The sequence below is a fragment of the Myzus persicae genome, unplaced genomic scaffold (genome assembly GCF_001856785.1).
Source record: "Myzus persicae strain clone G006 unplaced genomic scaffold, MPER_G0061.0, whole genome shotgun sequence".
Taxonomy (NCBI): Eukaryota; Metazoa; Arthropoda; class Insecta; order Hemiptera; family Aphididae; genus Myzus; species Myzus persicae.
In genome coordinates, this window is record NW_019101384.1 from 372,045 (window position 1) to 391,055 (window position 19,011).

The window sequence follows — 19,011 nt, forward strand, 5'->3', positions numbered from 1 at the left end:
ACTTGCCAATAGATGATCACAATACATTTCATACAAATCGGTTTCTTCTCGAGTGCATTGGATTATAAACGATTTGACCGCGGGAACCGCAGCATCTTTAGAACGAGTGGGCAAACCAATTATTCGCGTTGAAGAGTCGAAATATCGCATCCCGACTGTCATATTTTATGTTATTCGTCACATATTACTGCAGTCCTGCCCGCAGAAGAGCGACTCGCGTAGACTATTAATGTGATTTCGTATTGTGTTCGGAGACCGTGTCGTATAACTTTCTGCGTCCTGCCGTTGAGGATTGCAGGAAAAAAAGACGTTTCGAGGAGATGATGGCGATCCTTACTGCAGGAATAATGTGGCGAATCCCTGCTTCGGTTGCACCCCCTGCTGCCGTCGCCCACTGATCAGCAGGACACTGGCCATGTCCTTTCTCCTGCAGCTGCAGTGTGCGTCCTCTGCTACAGTTTTCGCGAGGTGTTATTCAATTTAATATTATACCTATTGTGCATACCATTATCACGCTGTATATACAAGACATACGTGCGCCGCGCATCACAGTAAGTGTATTATTAAGACTAATAAATTATAATAACATTATCATACCCCTCACTTTAGCACCTATATATACATATATATATATATATATTTAATTATTAATTAACTAAATAGGTCTTTAAATTGCACGTTGTACACAGATGTTAGATCGTAGACTCTTGGAAAATATATGCGCTTCAGTAGATATACATTGAACACGAATTGCACTGAGCAAATAGTTTTCTTGAGCAAAATATAAATAGTTACAATAACAATATAAGCTTTTGTACAATATTATACGACAACGTTAAAGTTTAATAATAATAATATTGCCTATAAGTTAATATACCTACTGTTAAAATATAATAATTATTGTTATTGAATGCATCCCGTATAATGCATCAATCGTCGATACCATCACGTCTTATTCAATTACGGCGGCGAATATTCGGCGGCAGAACTACACCCACCAATAATAATAACAATAATAATGTATAGTATATTTTATACGTCAGATCGTCATAAATATCTTAAATATTATATAGAGCGAAGAATGCATTATAGGAAGAGGCATAATGGATGGACTGTGGTCATTTTTTCGGAATAAGAAAAATGCGGTTGTGTATAATATTATTATTATTTTCTACTTCCACGGCAAATGCAATAATAATAATAATATTACATTGCGAACAAGGCTTGCGCGAATCAATTGAATAATGTTGTACCACCAATAGATACATTTTAAAACGTAGTCGATAGTTTCTATTTTTACTAATAATTTTTCTAATTATTACTAATTGTTATATTTTTTCCAAATGTTAAAAAAAAAAAAAAAAAAATGTATCTAATCAACACTAAGTTAAGATGACATATGTCAGTAAAACTTTATTTTAAAAAAAAAAAAAAAAAAAAAAAACCAATAGATACGTTTTGCGTGAACGTTTGCATAATTATTTTTTCGTAAAAATTTTAAATTGTATGTTTGATCAATGTAATATATTACATAATATACTATCAGGTACTTTATTTTTATTCGTTTTGAATTCGTGAAAACGATTGATAATTTATTGAAATCTTCGACTTCAAATATCATCGACGACAATAAGTTTAGATTTAAAGCAATCGACTCAAAAACTTTAATATTGTATTATTATTTAAACGACGAGGACAATACGAATATTTTTAATTGATAATATTATGAGTTATATTGAGTTAAATAAGTTTCAATTAAATGTAATTAATGCTAATTGTTGATTTCACATTCGTACCTATAGTGCCTTTATTAGTATTATCAATTATTTAACAGGCAAACGTATCTAACTCTTTACTTTTCAAACATTAATAATTTGTTCGGTTGATCTGGTGATATCATAATGTTCAACGACTATTTAAAATCACAATGTGGAAAACTTAACAGCTCAATTCAAAAAGTGAAGACTTTATAAATATATTTATGTTATTGAAATTAGTTTAGTAATAATTAAATATAAATTGATATATCTGTATATGTGTGTGTGTGTGTGTTTTTGTGTACAAGTTTGTTATCGATTATTGTTTTGTACACCTCGCAAAACAAAGAATTTTTAATTTAGATTATTGAATAGTGTAAGGTAGTTCCAATGTTATTCTTTTTAAAATAAAATTATTTCAATGATTGTCAACACTTATCTTCCCATAAGAGGACACATTGAATAGCAAAAATTAAGATAATCACGCGTCCATGATAATTATATATTATGCACGTACCTATACAGTGTATATTTGAATCATATTCATAATCAAATTGTATTAATCTATATCATTGATTATAATTTGAAATTAGATTATTCAAGGTTCATAAAATAATGTTAATTATTATTTTTTTAGTTATTTAAAAATTACTTAACACTTAAATCGATGTTAATACTTAATTTATCCCGCCCTATACATTAATAATCTTGCATTTACACCTAAAAAATATATTGTTGTGTTTTAAATAACTATTAAAATACCTACAAGCTGAAATGTTGAAAATATTTATTTTTACAATTACTTACCTAACTATTTACAATCGTATTAGCTCTAAACTTTTGTCAATAAATCACGAATAATGATACTTTATAATATAATTGAGGTACCATAGATATTATTAATACAGACATACCAATCTGTACTCTTAATACAAAATAGACACATTTTACGAGTGCATGAGATTCTCTGTGTTGAGAAAGAATATATTTTAACTCGTATGACTAATTAGTTAAATATTCTTCTATCTTAAAGTTATAATTATTTCCTTGTTAATATTTTTAGCAAGTGTCCCATAATTGTATGAGGTTGGCTGAATACTGAATAGTATACATTTAAAATGAAAAACACAAACTAATATGAGGAAATAATAATAACCATTGCCTATAAATATTTCAATAATAATCATACTGCAGAGTTTTGAAGAGATACTCGACCAAAACATAATAGAACCCTGTTGCGGACAAGAGAAACTAATATTTAATAAAATGTAATTAAAAAGTTTAAATAAATTGTATAGTATTAGGTGTATAGGAACAATTTTTTTTTTTTGTTAATCTGACTAAATTCGGCTCTTCTCTTTGTACGTACAATGATAAAGTTAGATTAATTTAGAACCATTGTAAACGGATCTAACAAGAAAGCAAATGTTAACCTGCGCATAACTTTAAATTATATTTCGTAATCTAACTTAACTTAATTAAAACAAATATTGTTCCACGCTCAGTCGTCTGTGTTTCACAAAGCCCTATGACGGAATTAGAAATATTTTTACCGAGCGCGCGCGATATATAATTGCATAATACGAAATCGTCCAATGTTATGAAGCAGACAGGTAATAATATACACTGTTTCGTCGTCACAATTTTCTTCGGTTTGCCTTTATTAATAACAATTATTATGAGACCGAAATATTTGTTCAGGACGAGACTCGACACCATATCTATCCGAGATGGTTTGCTGTAATAATTTCCACCTTGTTAGCTAACATAATTGTTGAACAACGTGCGCAGGTACCTAATATAAATCAAATTTCAACTGATTTAGTATATTTTTCATGTCGAGCCAGCGCGCGCGCGCGTGTGTGTAACGATAAAAAATGATATAATATAATCGTACCTATGTATATGTATAAAAGCAAATAGAGTACACACCACCGAAAAGTAGTAAAATTATACGACTCGCGAGTAGTAGATATTATTATTATTACTCGAACATTAATACATAATAATGGCGTTGTATTTACAAGGTTTTCGGTTTGACGCACCGCACTGTAATGTTATGTAATTAGAATTAAAAAAAAAAAAACAAAGTTAAAAAAATACGACAGGAAAATAATACCAGGGCATTAAGGCGGACGAGAACGAATAAAACGGTTATACACATTTTGTTTCACGCCACCGCGTCGGTTTCATTTAAATACGGAGTCGATAAAAAAAAAAATAGTCCGACTTTATACAGTTGCAGCTGCAGCTAGATGGGTACTTATATTATATTGATGTATATTTACCGGCCGAAAACCACCGGTTAGGTAAATTTGAAACCGATTTTTATTTTGTTTTTCAGGCCTCCCTCCCCTATTTTATGCGAAGACAAATGTTTGCAAACGATACCGATGGCGAAACTTTACTATATAACTATACCTATTACTTAACTATTATAGTATTCGAATAATCTTAGATCATACGGATAGAGCCTACCTCGCCTTATATATTTTCTGAAAATCAGAATTTGAATAAATGTACCTACTATTAAAGAGAAAAATAGGGGAAGGACATGTTTAAAAGTCTTCCCGTATAAAGTATAAAAAAAATCTATTATGTTTTCGAGAATGTAAATAAATAAATGATACGGGCTTCAAGTAAACTTAAACATTCTTAGAATAAAGATTTGAATAGATAGATTGATTGAATTCGATTAATTGATTGAACTTGAAAAATGATCGGGGCGAGGACGATTGGTAAATATTCCAATACAATATGTTATTATCGTTAAATTGTACCAGTAAAATGTTCATATTAATAAGCCAAATAAAATTTGTCACTCGATATGAGTACTCAAATAGGCGTTGGTGGCCACGGGACCCCTCCCCATCTGGTTTCGTCCCCGGTGACCATTTTCTGAAGTGAAAATACGGTAGAACAGCAGAGTTTACAATACTCGTCACGTACGATACTTATTGTGATCACCATCATGTACTACCTATATTATAAATTATTATATCCAAAAAGATTAGAATAAGAGACAAATGCGTCAAGGGCGCGTGTATCATGATCGCATAATAGCAACATTATTTATGCCTATTTGGTTCACAATATAGGTAGTTTATATGTTGCAAGTGGAAACGTTCAACATAATATTATATAATTGTGGGGCCCAGATTTCAATGCAAGGTGCATTTTTTTTGGGTGCTCTACAACAATTCATCCCAAGTACACACATAAAACGTTTCATGTAACGGGTACATACTTCTTAGATGAAACTTTATTTTTAATTCTTCGATGTTTTACCATTTTTTGAGGACTTTTGAGGATTTTATCAATTTTTAATGCATATTCAACGCAATCGTACGGTTTTAGTGCAAATTAGAAAATTCATAATATTTGCTTTAATAGTTTTTAGGTATATATTTTCATCTGCACCAAACTTCAATCGTTATATTCATGAATGTGTCAACGTATTTATCCATCTACAACGATTATCGGATGTAGTGTCTTACTCGGGATTCCAACGGATAACAACTATTCGGTCAGTTGTGGTTTCATATCGCGATGTCTTTTATTTCGAGTACCTACCTATGATGTTTGTCTATTGTGCGTGCCCAAGTTTGGTATTTTGATTTCGTATTATTGTCAACTTGATAATGCAAAGAAGTTTTAAGAATCCCGTAAGTTAAACAATGCTGGTAGCATGCCAATCATAGACATTTGTGTCATTTTTTAGTTCCATTATATTACACTGGAAAGGCATTTTTCAGCGTATTACGCTATCGTATTTTAGGCATTTAACAATTTAAAATACGACACATATTGTTAGGTTTTATTACCGATGATAATGGACAAATATATTTTTATATTCATGACTCTAAATTGGTACTTTAATTTTACACTGTCGCCATATATTTTATGTAACCGCATTCCGCACGTGTAACCCTGCGGTCCGTATTTAAAATTTTCTTGTTATTCATCAAGTTAAATAATATTGTTTTGATATAGGTAATGGTTTCGCTATTGGCAGTCATTGATAACCACATTTAAAATATAACCAACTAACCCAATAATCATGTTGAATATTTTCAGCTATGTATTTGGTATATTGTGGTAACGGTGGTTGACAACGCGGTTTAAGCGTATTACAGATACAGTGTAATAAAACCTTTATTAGTAGGCTATGGATTTCTATAAGTAATAAACACTATTGGTACACTATTTAGTGTTAATTCTGTGTACGAAATAAAAAACGACAAAAACTGTTAACTAAAATACAAAAAAATATCAATGAATTTTAAGTGCCTACGGTCTACCGAGAAATTCACTAGAAATTATTTTTTATGGTAGAATCTCCATTACTGGACTTACGTTACACGATAATTTTTCTTATCTAAGTAATGCTCCCCAAATTAAATGGTTATGTACTTGTGCTTTACAATTTTCAGGAAAATTTATCGAACGACATATTCGAATTTATAATTATATTATTATCCCGTACCAATGTGAAATACTGAGGTATTGTGTCAAATGGTTATTACATATTGGTGAAATTCTGAAGGACAACCTTTATAAGTTGTATAATATGATATAATATATATTATATTTTTATTACTGTGCGAATTTAACATTTTCGTCGATCAGGTAAAATTGGGTGCGCTATAATAATCAACTCTTTCCAACAACTATTCTCTGCAGATCAAGCCCATTTCACCCAAAAATGTATTTATACCAAAATATGTAAAATAAATTTGGGCTTATTTCAATTAAAACGATCTAAATCATACATATTATTTATCAGATTTAAATTATTTTATTCCAATAAAAATATGTGTTTAAAATAAAATCCGTTCCCTAGTTATAATCAATACGAAAATGAATTTATCGCAGACTTATGTATTTTTGTAATGAAATTATAACTTACCTTCCAAAAATCAAAACGTTTTAAAAACTTTTCAGACCTACTTCTTATGATACTAAAATATTTATAACAGAAGGTAAAATTTGATTTCAATTAATAATACTTGTTAATGTCAATTATTGGATGTTACGCTGTAATGATGTACAATAATATAGGTTACATGCTATTATTTTAGTCCACAAATATTAATTAATGACAATCTGTGTAGCGAAACTAACATGATATTTTCTCTTTTGACACGATTGCGCGGGATAGGTTTTGAAATAATGATATTCAATTAATACTTGTGGATGATAAAATGATGATTAATCATTTCGGCATAAGTCGACGCCGTTTCTACCAACTAAAAATAATAAAAACCGAAAACAAATTAATACCTAATAATATACAATCATAATTGGTTGGTTTTATTTTTGATTGATTTTGATCGAATATAATCATGATATTTTATATTATATTAATGTGTGTGTGTGTGTGTGTGTGTGTATTGGTACGAAAATCGTCAAAATCAACTGAATTGAAAGCGATTATTGGTTCAAAGTCCAAATCAAAAATAACAAAATGTCCTATGTATATCAGCTGTACATAAAATTACAGTAAATAAATAAATAAACAATAGTAATAATAATAATATTATTAATTAATTAAAACTCAAATAGTTATGATTAAATACAATGCCATACTAAAGGAAATACGTGGTTTTAAAAAAGAAATTCATAATGACACAAAATTGTTCTCGATGTCTATATATAGCCTTTTTATTTGTGAATATAGTTTGGTTTTCTCGCGGAATATAATTATATTATGCAGCATCAGATTTCATAAAAGACTGACCGGAATCAATAAAAATTAATCGTTGGAGTCGTTAAATCGTGCACGTGCACTGCTATAATCAGTTTTGTAAAGAATACTTTTATTTCGTATTCAAATCAACGAGTGAAAAGGTATTCAGAATAAGCGATCGAATATTTGTATAATAGGTATTATATATTTTTTTCCCAGATAATTATTGTCAGTTATGGAATGATTGGAAGTTAACATTTATAGAACACGACGCCGTTGTATTATAAATATAATTTAGACACAAAATTACAAAAAAAAGACAATACGAATATTAATAAAATTAAATAATTTAAGCTTTTGCTCTCTTTTTAAAAGCAAAGCTTGTGCAAATCTATAATACAAAAATCCGTCGTTATAATACAGTATGTTTTTAAAAAAAACGTGAAAATTCCAAACACAATAAATTATAGTAGGTAGGTTATAGACAAACAAATAATGAACATGAATAAAATCAAATAAAAATAAAAGCAAATAAGTCTTATATAGTATACAGGTACCTACGATAGTTAATTAAAGTGCCATATTATCGTAATTTATTAACATACGTACATGATATTTATGTGATTAGAAAAGAGGGTTTTGTCACAAATTCAAAACATTTTTTCCGATTCAGAACCGTTATTTTTTACTGTATTTTTTTTACAAACATATAAGTATATTAAAAAATAAGTTTGCAAATATTTTCATTTTAATACGAGTATACTTCACAAGATTGACTGTATAGGTATTATATCATGGCCGCCGATGCCAACCACAATCGACAGAGGTTAAACGACCGCTCAGGCATTTGCCGTATCTTACAAGATATTCGAGCAAAGTTATTTAATGAAAACCCTATCATAATAATACGACGTATAATATGGTACCTGCGTACACCGTGGTTGTGGTATAAAATTATATATTTGCGGTTGTAAAATTGAATAATATTAACTGTCAATATAATATAGTAAGGTACTTATAGCGACTTTTTTGACCGCTTATAACGTTCGAATATGAATATGACTGTTATAACGACAGTGTCGATTGCCGATAATATTTTGTTTTTTTTTTTTTTTTGAAATAGAACGACTCGAGAGGTCTTATTATGCCCTATACTCAATTTAAATGTGATTGTTCCAGGCTGCAGGACAACATTTCGAGTCTCTTATAAAAATTAATAACGTTCAATATTATGTTTTTAATTAAATTATGCATATTCTTTTCAAGTTCGTTAATAATGCAATTTTTATTTGATTTTTTTTGTTTTTGAAATATTATAATTGAAAAAAAGAAATGTTAACGCTATCGTCATTTTGTGATATCATTATTACTAATTTATTTGGGGGGTTTTTTTTTATTTTCTGTCGAATAAAAAATTAATAAAATAAAATATTATTATCAAAGCAGAAAATATCTTGTCTTGACATTATAATTTTATCATCAACCAATCATAATAATAATACAGGTTTTAACAAGTTTCATTTTCGATAAGCATAATATAGTAATATTAAAATGGCAAGGTGTTCCTTGAACCGCTATGACATTATATTGGTTATGTCCATAAAAAGTTTTTAATTATTTTCTGTTTCAAAAAAACTACTTTTGGCTCTACATCAGCTGCGGTGATAGTCTAACTGGCGCAGTAGAACTGAACGAACCTAAGATAACCCATAAGCAACCTACAATTTTTCAATTTATAGTAAACACAAGTTCTAATAGTATTACTATTACTATTACTATTATTGTCCAGGGATTGATTTTTTTTTTACTTTCACATTGTGCCACCCGCCATCCTACTCCTAAATATTGAAAAAAATCGAGATCTACGTTCGCTTCGCTACTAAACTGGCGTTTAATAATAATATTTACCCTACCTCAGGTTATAGGTATATACGTATATAGGGCATAATCATCACTTGTAGCATGCAAAAATTCTGGTGATGTGCTAATGTATACGACTCGAAATTAACATTTATTCAATTATAATATTGTAATTTAAACAGTTTTTCAAACATTTTCCTATGCCTTTGCAATATAATTTCGTTAGCGTCGCTCGCTTAACGACACTGTTTTAAGAAAATCAAAATGAGCTTTTTACTTTATAGTTATTATTATTATTATTACTGTCTCGTACAATACAATGGGTTATTAAATTGATTGACTGTACAGCGTTTTATTTATTATTATTATCATTTTTTTTTTTTACGATAAGATTAAATTAACGGCTATATTATGTATATAGCAATGGAATTGGGATTACCCGCCCTATCGTACCTACATAATAATACATCCAAAACCTTAAAGCGAGAGTTGAAAAAAAGGGGCCCACTGACTTCGTAGTTCGTTCCTTAATTAATAGTATGTAGTTTTATAAAATTATATGGCGTGCACCAAATATTAGTATATTACATAATTCACATTGTATGGTAATCAGGTAATGTGTCACCGATAATATTGCAACGTTTTCGTCGTATCTAATATTCGATAAAAAATAATTGCAATAGACTAATATTATAGTCTATAAGTTACAGTCGCTCATAAATAATATCAATTTTTTTATTTTTCAACATATTTTACTAGACTGCATGTTACTATTACTTTTTACTAAGTACCTAGTTACTTTATTTCGTTTAACTATCATCGAGTTGGCAGTTTAAGTATACACAATGGAACAATATTAGTGTGAACGTCTGGTGGGCGATAAAAATTCCATGACAAGAATCATGGACAAATTTTTCGAGTACTATGCTCATAAGTCATAATATACAGTAAAGGCTACAGGATTATATTATGAACAATACATACAATTCCAGATACAAAAATGTGACAATATTTTATAATTATTATATTTTCAAAAAATAATATGATTATGAGTAATCATTAATTTCTAACTTTTCTGCCTGTACACCATCTGCAGCCTGCATTACCTATATTTATAACGTAATATGTAGGTAATATTATGCTTATGAACACATCGTATTACACGGTAACATAATATCATACATACCAGACATTATATACCAACGAGTCATGTGTCACGACGAGGATTGACGAATGCGTTTTTAAAAATCCTAAGGAAATTTCGCCATTCGTCTAAAAACCACCAAAAATAGAACCGAAATATCTCAGCAAACCGATCTCCTTGCTCGCACCCCTCTTATGGAGTATCTACCTATACTTGCATAAATTTCCTATAAATAATGTTATTTAAGTACCTACATCCGTTTAACAATGTTTTATTATCCGCCGTACATAAGCTCAGTCCATCATCGTCATCACCGTCATCACCATCGTCATCAACGTCATCACCGAGTGTAGCGTTATCAACCGTCTTAGATGATCACACTGCGGCACAATGCCGTAGGTATGTAATAGTGTTATTATTATAGTTATCGTTTTCGCCCAAAGTGAATTACAATAATAATAATAATAATGGTCATAATAATGGGTTATCATATTTTACCGTAAAAACGTGATAAATATTATTATATTCGTGTTTAATACCCATATCGATCGACTACGTTCTTAGACCCTATATACACCCGCGGTGGACGCGAAAATAGCTGCTGCGATCACAGTACTCGATATCACAATATTATCGTATCCATAATAATAATAATAATAATAATAATATATGCGCGTATATTATTACACGTTCCAAATATATAGGCGTTTTTTATTATTATTATTATTATTATTATATGCGTACACTATTGTCGAAGGTACGACGAGCGTTTTGTTCCGCCGCGACGGTTATCGAATCGCTTAAATGACTATGATATAATATAATGTTATACTCGTAAATCATGACGAAATAATGGGTACAATATAATCATATATATATTACATTTACGCGATCTTGGTAAGCGCGTGCGTCGCTCGTGAAACTATCGAATTACGTGTAATATCGTATTTTGCTATTGCAGTATATTATACTTTATAAACGTGCTTAAATTATTGATAAAGTTAATGAGCGCCGCTTAAATTTTTCAGTACTGACTTACTCGCATACTCGTATATACCACATACGTAGCCGAGTAGGTATATAACATGGTTACCTGGTAGCGGGAATTCGATATATCGATCCGCCCGTCCGCCATATCAAAGGTTCGTGAAAAATATTTACATTAGTTACCTACTTGAGTGCATTCAACGTTAAGCTATAATAGTTAACAAACATTATAATATGTCTTAACTCTAAAGTTTAAAGTTAACACGGACCACAATATCAACTTAAATATCGGTTAAAAATAATGGACTATTATTTTTTTAATTACCACCTAGGTCACACATGTATATATATATATATAGAGGTACTTAAAGGTAGTAATCGTGGAACTTTCATTTTTTTTTTTTAAATAATATGTAACCCACACTGTATTTATTCTATTTATTCCTTCTTATTGGTATTATACTACCTGTTGTTGTTCAAGCAATTATTCGTTTCAATCAAAATTTTCAGAAAAATTATCAATTTAATAATTTACAGTAAAATAAGTTGCGAAGGGGGGCGGGTGGTGGTTTTCAGATTAAAAATAACAAAAGTTTGAATCTTCACAGAACACTCACTATAAGTAGTACAAAAAAATATCAACATTCAAAACGATATTTTATAATCTTCAAGTATAATACATTAAACATTATACATTATATATATATATATATATATATATATTTATTATATATTATAAGTATTATTATGAAAATTCCAAATAATCACATTTCGAATAAATGAATCGACGAAGAAAATAAATATGAGATGATCGTGCTCGCTGAATCGCCCTGTATATTAAAATACACTTGTGTTGATACTATTCGTTTGCGTATTCGATTTTTTCACGCTGTTTCACTATGCGACAATAACAATATTGGTTTAAGTTTTTGTACCGCATTTTACCAACAGTTGAGCGTATCGATGCTGAACACGCGCCTATAATAATACCCGCGATAACCGAACTTTAATTACGCGAGCTTGTCGCCCGAATGACATTATTAATTATTGTGATTATTTATGTAGCCGTGCGCTTTATTGCCGCTAAACATATCGGTCCTGCCGACGACCCTACGCCGAGGGAAATGCTCTAACCTCACTAATAACGACCCTATGGATACACGATGAAACGATAACTTTTAATGTCGTCGACGGATTATATTATTATATGGGTAGGTACTTCTACTTGCAGCGTGTATTGTATCAAATTATTTCGACTCGGCGTGTAGGCCGCGAGTACACACGCGCATTATTTTATTAATTATGATCGCTGGGTATGTCATCGAGATGCGTGCCATAAAATACAGATATTCACTACAGTGATTAGAACGACGTTCGATGAAAAGAAATCAGAACTATTTGGAAAACATACTACGATTATTCGCTATAATATAAGAGATTGATTTTTTTTTTTATCTGCGGTGGATTTGTCGAGTACCGCAGGAAAAATATTTAAAAAAAATATAATATGTATATTTTTTACCTATCTGAAAAAGTGCGAAACGATGCTAGAATAGTATAATTTTCCCAGTAATCCTAGCGAAATCCACCTTAAAAAAAAAAATCATAAAACGAGGTGCGAAAAACCAAAGATCTCTTCCTCACAAACACGTGGTGTACCTTATGGGTACAAATCATACTATTGTACTAATACGCTTGTGACGTGCTACATAGCTATATCCTGCAGAAACACCAGAAACTTTTTTTCACAAAAAAAAAAAATGTTATGTTTTGGCCGTTATTTTGGACAAGAACCGTCCGGGGTTAATACTTTATATTAGTTTAGAAACCGAATTGGTTTGGCACAATAAGGCGAGAACTTTGAGAACTTTCGACTGTCAGATGTCGACATCACCAATACGGAGGAGCTATTGTTGCTCCTAAGACCCGTCAAAAATTTGAATGACTTTCTGCTTCCGACTTCAATATATAGGTACCGGAAAAACAATCAACTTGCAAGTTCTCTTTTTTTATGGTGAAAATTTGGTTTTTGGCTATATAGTCCTCTCGATTATTTCTTACAGGAGCCCTCCTTTTTTTCATTATATTAATATTTATAATAATATTATGTACTTTTGTAATCGCACCGACCTGCATACGGTTAATAAAACTACCTACACGAGGGGACTGTAACGCTTGAATTTTACTTCGAACACGTGTACAAATAATATAATATTTGCCTTGTCATTTAAAATTGCATTAAAATTGTTCAACGCCAAATCCGATATTACATTAAATCGGGCGGCATGTCCTCTCCACGATGTTTTGTTCACGGAATTCGCATTAAAATGCAACGAAATTCGCGGCGGCGGCGGTCATACGTTTCATTGTTTCCATATGCATGTAACATTTTAACAATATTATCGGTGTTTCTACCGTTTATACGAACATCACGCCATTCTCACCCCCTCTCCACATCTATCTCCGTCTATTTCCGTCTCTCGTCGACTCTCTCTCTCTCTCTCTCCCTCTCCGTCAATAACAGTGTCGTTTCGCAAGGTTTTCGGAAATCGTTCGTCGGTGCCAATATACGCGTCCTCGGCAGCGATATTTCGAAAATTTCCATACCGCCCGCCGAGGACGATCGCCGGACCGAGACGGTCGCTCGCGCCGAATCACTATATATGAGAGTGATGAACGTCGTTCGACAGCACGAAACGATAGCGCTGGTAAAGGTTATGGCTATTATCTATACATACACACAATATAACATTATGATACACTTATCGATGTGCAATAGGTACGATATTGTGTTTTTCTTTCCGATGTTGTGACAGCTGCTGCAGTACAAAACGAATTTCACGACAAAAAAAGCGGCGTCGGTAAAAACAAAAAAACCATGTCGAAACGCGTCAAAACTCGGTCGGCTGTGTTCGGCTGATTATGCTAACCGGTGGCGGCGATGAGTGGGTGGAGGGGTATTTCCTTGTGAAAACCCGACCAACGGAACAGTGTGCTCGTAGGTATCCGCTGTTGCGAGGTAAGGATATCGTTTACAGGGTGGTTATTATATCTTTATCGGAGGTGGTGTGGGGAGACCGTATAGGAAACGCTCTGCAGGACGTTTTAATGCGATCGACGCTGGTATGAAAAAACCTGTAGGACACGTAGACTTGTATTATTAAAAAAAAAACCACGTTTTACGGGAAAAAATCCTCTTCAATCATATTATTATTATTTATTTTCACTTCTATGAGAGTATAATATTACAATGCACGACGAAAAAATGTCACCCTGTACATCGTGGGTATCTATATTATTATTATTATTATTATTGCGTGGTATCGAATGTTCTTCAGTCGAGGGAAACAATCGGCGGGTAATGGAGACGAGCAAAAAAAACTTTATTTTGGCCAACCGAGAGATACGAACCTATTACCTGATAATCTGCGTGACAAGTTTATTACTTATAATATTTTATACTACGTATTTATAAGTAAATCCACTCGTTTTACATGGTTAGTAGTTACAATAATATGTACCTTCGTTGAAATATTTAAATTCAGTGCGAAATTGATTAGTATCACTATGTACATTATATTGTATTGTTTACTACGATTTATGTAGTAGATTTACAATATATGTGTTTCAAAAGGTGGAACTATAGTTACAACTTAAATTGACTTAATAACTTCACTGCCTGCGTATAGGTAGAAAATCCATTGTTAACTTTTTCCAGTTAATTTGAAAAATAAAACTGTATATTAAAATCACAGCTTGAAAGGACACTGATTCTCTTACAGACTTACTGCAGTAAATACATAAAAAAGTAAATAACAATAATAATAAATACTTATAATCCAAGTTAAAAAATTAAGAACATAAAAAAATCACGTTGCATCGTTCCATCAATGGATAAGTTTTCCTCTTCATTTAAATATTTTAAAAGAATAAACGTCTTTTATTATGTTATTTTCTTCTTGCACTCTGTACTTATACAACTATATAAATTGTGAATATATCGGTTTTTTTTAATATATTAATTATAATATAGTAATATATAATTATTTACTAAAGTATAAAAAAGTAAACATAATTTGTATCATAATAATATATACTATTACCTCTTCAACTGTAGATAATTTATTCGCATGGACATTATCCACTTTTGTGTTTTTCTATTTTTTGAACGATAAATTATCGATTTTCGTTTGCTGTAGCGCAGGAGGTGACGACTGTTTGTAGACTGGAAACCAATTTTCACTATGATCGACTTTAATCACATTCAAATTTTCCCTGGAATAATGCTTGGAAGTATAAATGTTAATGCATCGAATAAATTTTACGCTCACAATGGCAGTTTATCACAGGGGATCCGATTTTCTTTCCACGTCGTAGGTACTTACCATAAGTATGCCGTACTTGTCATCGTTTTAAATTTGGGATCCACATCTACAAAGCCTTTTTTTGTTTTCATCAGAAGGATAAAAACAATGTTAAACAAGCGCGATCTTAGAATAATAACATATAATAAGGCATGATGCGTTAAAACGTCAAGTCTCTTTAGTAGGTGTCTACAACTTAAAATAGTATCAATAGAGATTTAAGAAACAAAATACCTTTTAGTTTTTATGTCGTTTCACTTAATAAAATGTAAATCGAATTATATTAATATTTGGATGGCTGTATTGCTTAGAACACGATTATGTACAAGGAACTGAAATCCCAACATGTATAACAATAATCTAATCATTGTTGTGAAAATGATGAATATGATTTAAATGAATACCTACTTGTTTTATAACATTTATTTTCTAACATGAGTGTATATGTCGCGTGTTGCTGAGGTCGTCGAGGGTGGTTTGTTTCGTTCATCGTTTTTACATCAAAAACCGTTAATATAATATAATAACTATTATAATAATATAATGTTAATAATATTAGTATAATATAGACGCTACAATAATATTTTTATATTTTTGTGGGCGTGTCGAAAATAAAAACAACCGCAGATCGAATTCGAAAAACAAATAAATAAATAATAACAGCCCGAGTCGTTTTATAACAACAACAATAATAATAATGTGTGTCTGTACAAGCTACTGTGGCTACTTCCCGCGTAATACATAAACAAACGTCCGGGTCACGAAAAACGTCTTCTGTCCGCCCACTCCGGTACGCAATGCCATGTTCGTATTATTATACGTCCTGCCTCCGAATCCTCGAGGCTTAAACGAGCTTAAAAACGATAGTACTTTATGTCTTTATATACATCGGTTAAGTAAATACAGGTACCCGTGTACTAAACAAACAATATAATATATACAGGGTGTTCGGCCAAACGTGCTCATCCCGTTTTACGTAGGTACTTTAATAATGCATTTATTCAAATTTCGATTTCCGCAATTTTCAAGTATACCTGCTTGTTTACTTATTGTTCTTAAAGACCACGATATTTTCAGTGTAATTTTTTTTATCATTCAAACGGTATCGTATATACTATCATTCGATAGTAAAAACATTTTTTTTTCAAATGAGTGTGGTTCTCATTATTTACCCGTTCATATTTTACTGTAAATAGTGAATTGAACGGATTTTTTCTTATGATTTCTTCGTTCGGTCATCAAAGTTCAATCGATTAGTTGTCAGGCGATAAGCTCTATGTACTAAACATAATATATAATTTAATAACTACACAACATAACATAGATGTAATTTCTAGACTAGTTATAATTCTATATGTATAGTATACGAGTATATCTCTGGACAGTTTTTAAAAATTATATAATTGTAATAAATTAATGGGAATTATTACCATAATTCTCAAATAATCATAAAGTCCCTATATTAAACTTGTCCTAGACTACTAAAGTTTAATAACTCAGAAACTGAATTTTTGACATTCAATATATATTATATTATATCACGCTGAGCATTTCGAAAAATGTATCTCTTCAACGGTTAACAAAAATAAAGGTTAGTTTTCATTTGGAAGAACAATCAATTTGTAACGCATCAGTTAAGATATTACACTGACTGCAGCAATAAATTATAGTTAAAAGTTACGAAAATAAAAATTTGAATAAACACATTATTAAACGAAATCGAACTGGAGTGAGCACTGGCACGGTGAAACGCGCTCTGTATATACAACCGAATCGTGCAGTATACCTATGACGATTTTACAATTATATATTATTATGATGTTGCATTACAATTGTTTGTGCACCGAACAGACATAGGCATAATAATATGTGTGTGTGTGGGTAGTTTGGGTTGGCCCATATGATAATAATATCTGTTATTATTTCGTAACATTATCATTTATCAGCCTCCCTCGTGTAGCAGTCGGAAACGGCGATCTGCCGTATGATAACGACGATGACGATGATAATAACAATCATGCCGGGTCGAAGACAATGTGTACCATTAAAGGTATACAATAATAATAATACATTTTGATAACTATATATATATATATATATATATTATAATCTGTAGCAACGCCTATAGGTACTCTACCGCAAGTGTACACCTACCCATTATTCGTCTGGTTGGATAAGTCTTATGGAGATATTTTCACAGTGGACACTAATAATATTCTTATTACTCTCAGATTCTTCGGTATAGCTCAGTGGGTACACGTGAACAATAAATTATTGTTTTTCCGGCTCATTTATCTTTTTAAGATTAATCAGTGTTTACACAGCCTATACAAACACACACACCGGCATAATATCACCATTATACTATTTTACAACTTATAATTTTATTGTTGAACGGTGAAAAATTACACTTTTTGTCTTGATGGTGTACCCTCATTAAAAAAAAAAAAAAAACACATTACTTACTACAATAATGTTCTGTTGTTGCTGGCAGTTTTGACTGTTTTAATGTTATTACCTACTTCCTAATGGTATATTATAATATATATATTGAACGCATATTCGACCAAGTAGGTACCAGTCTGAGTTCGTATAAAGTATTGTGTATTATGAATAATTTTTGAACGATTAACATAAATTCTCATTTCTCATCGCATCGATGTAATATAATCTTAACAGTTGTACGCCATTTTAGGATAAATATTATAATATTTAGTATCATAGAATTCGTGGCTGGTGAACCTATGGTCTGTTCAAATTTAAGGACAAAAATATTAATGACATAGGTAAGTACAACAATATTTATTTTTCATCAGAGTAACATTATAGTGACATTTTTTAAATTAATTAAAAAATATAATAGTTAGGTATTACTTATTAAAATTTGGGACTCACCTTCAGAATCCAGTATAATTTTGTACTTTGAAAATACCTATTCCCTATATTCTAACTGGCATAAATTATTTTGGATGCATTGTACTATCTGTAATATTATATACAGCTGATTATATAGGTCAACCATGTGAATGAGCAGCTTACGGCTCTAGAAGCCATAATCCGGCTTGCAGAGCTGTGGTCCTCGCCCTTCAGCTAGACTTCGCCTACATGCATGCGTGTGTACCACGGATAATATCGATGTTATGGTATAATATGTTACCACTGTTGAGTTTTCCCAAGTACCTACCATAATAATAAGTACCTAATTATACT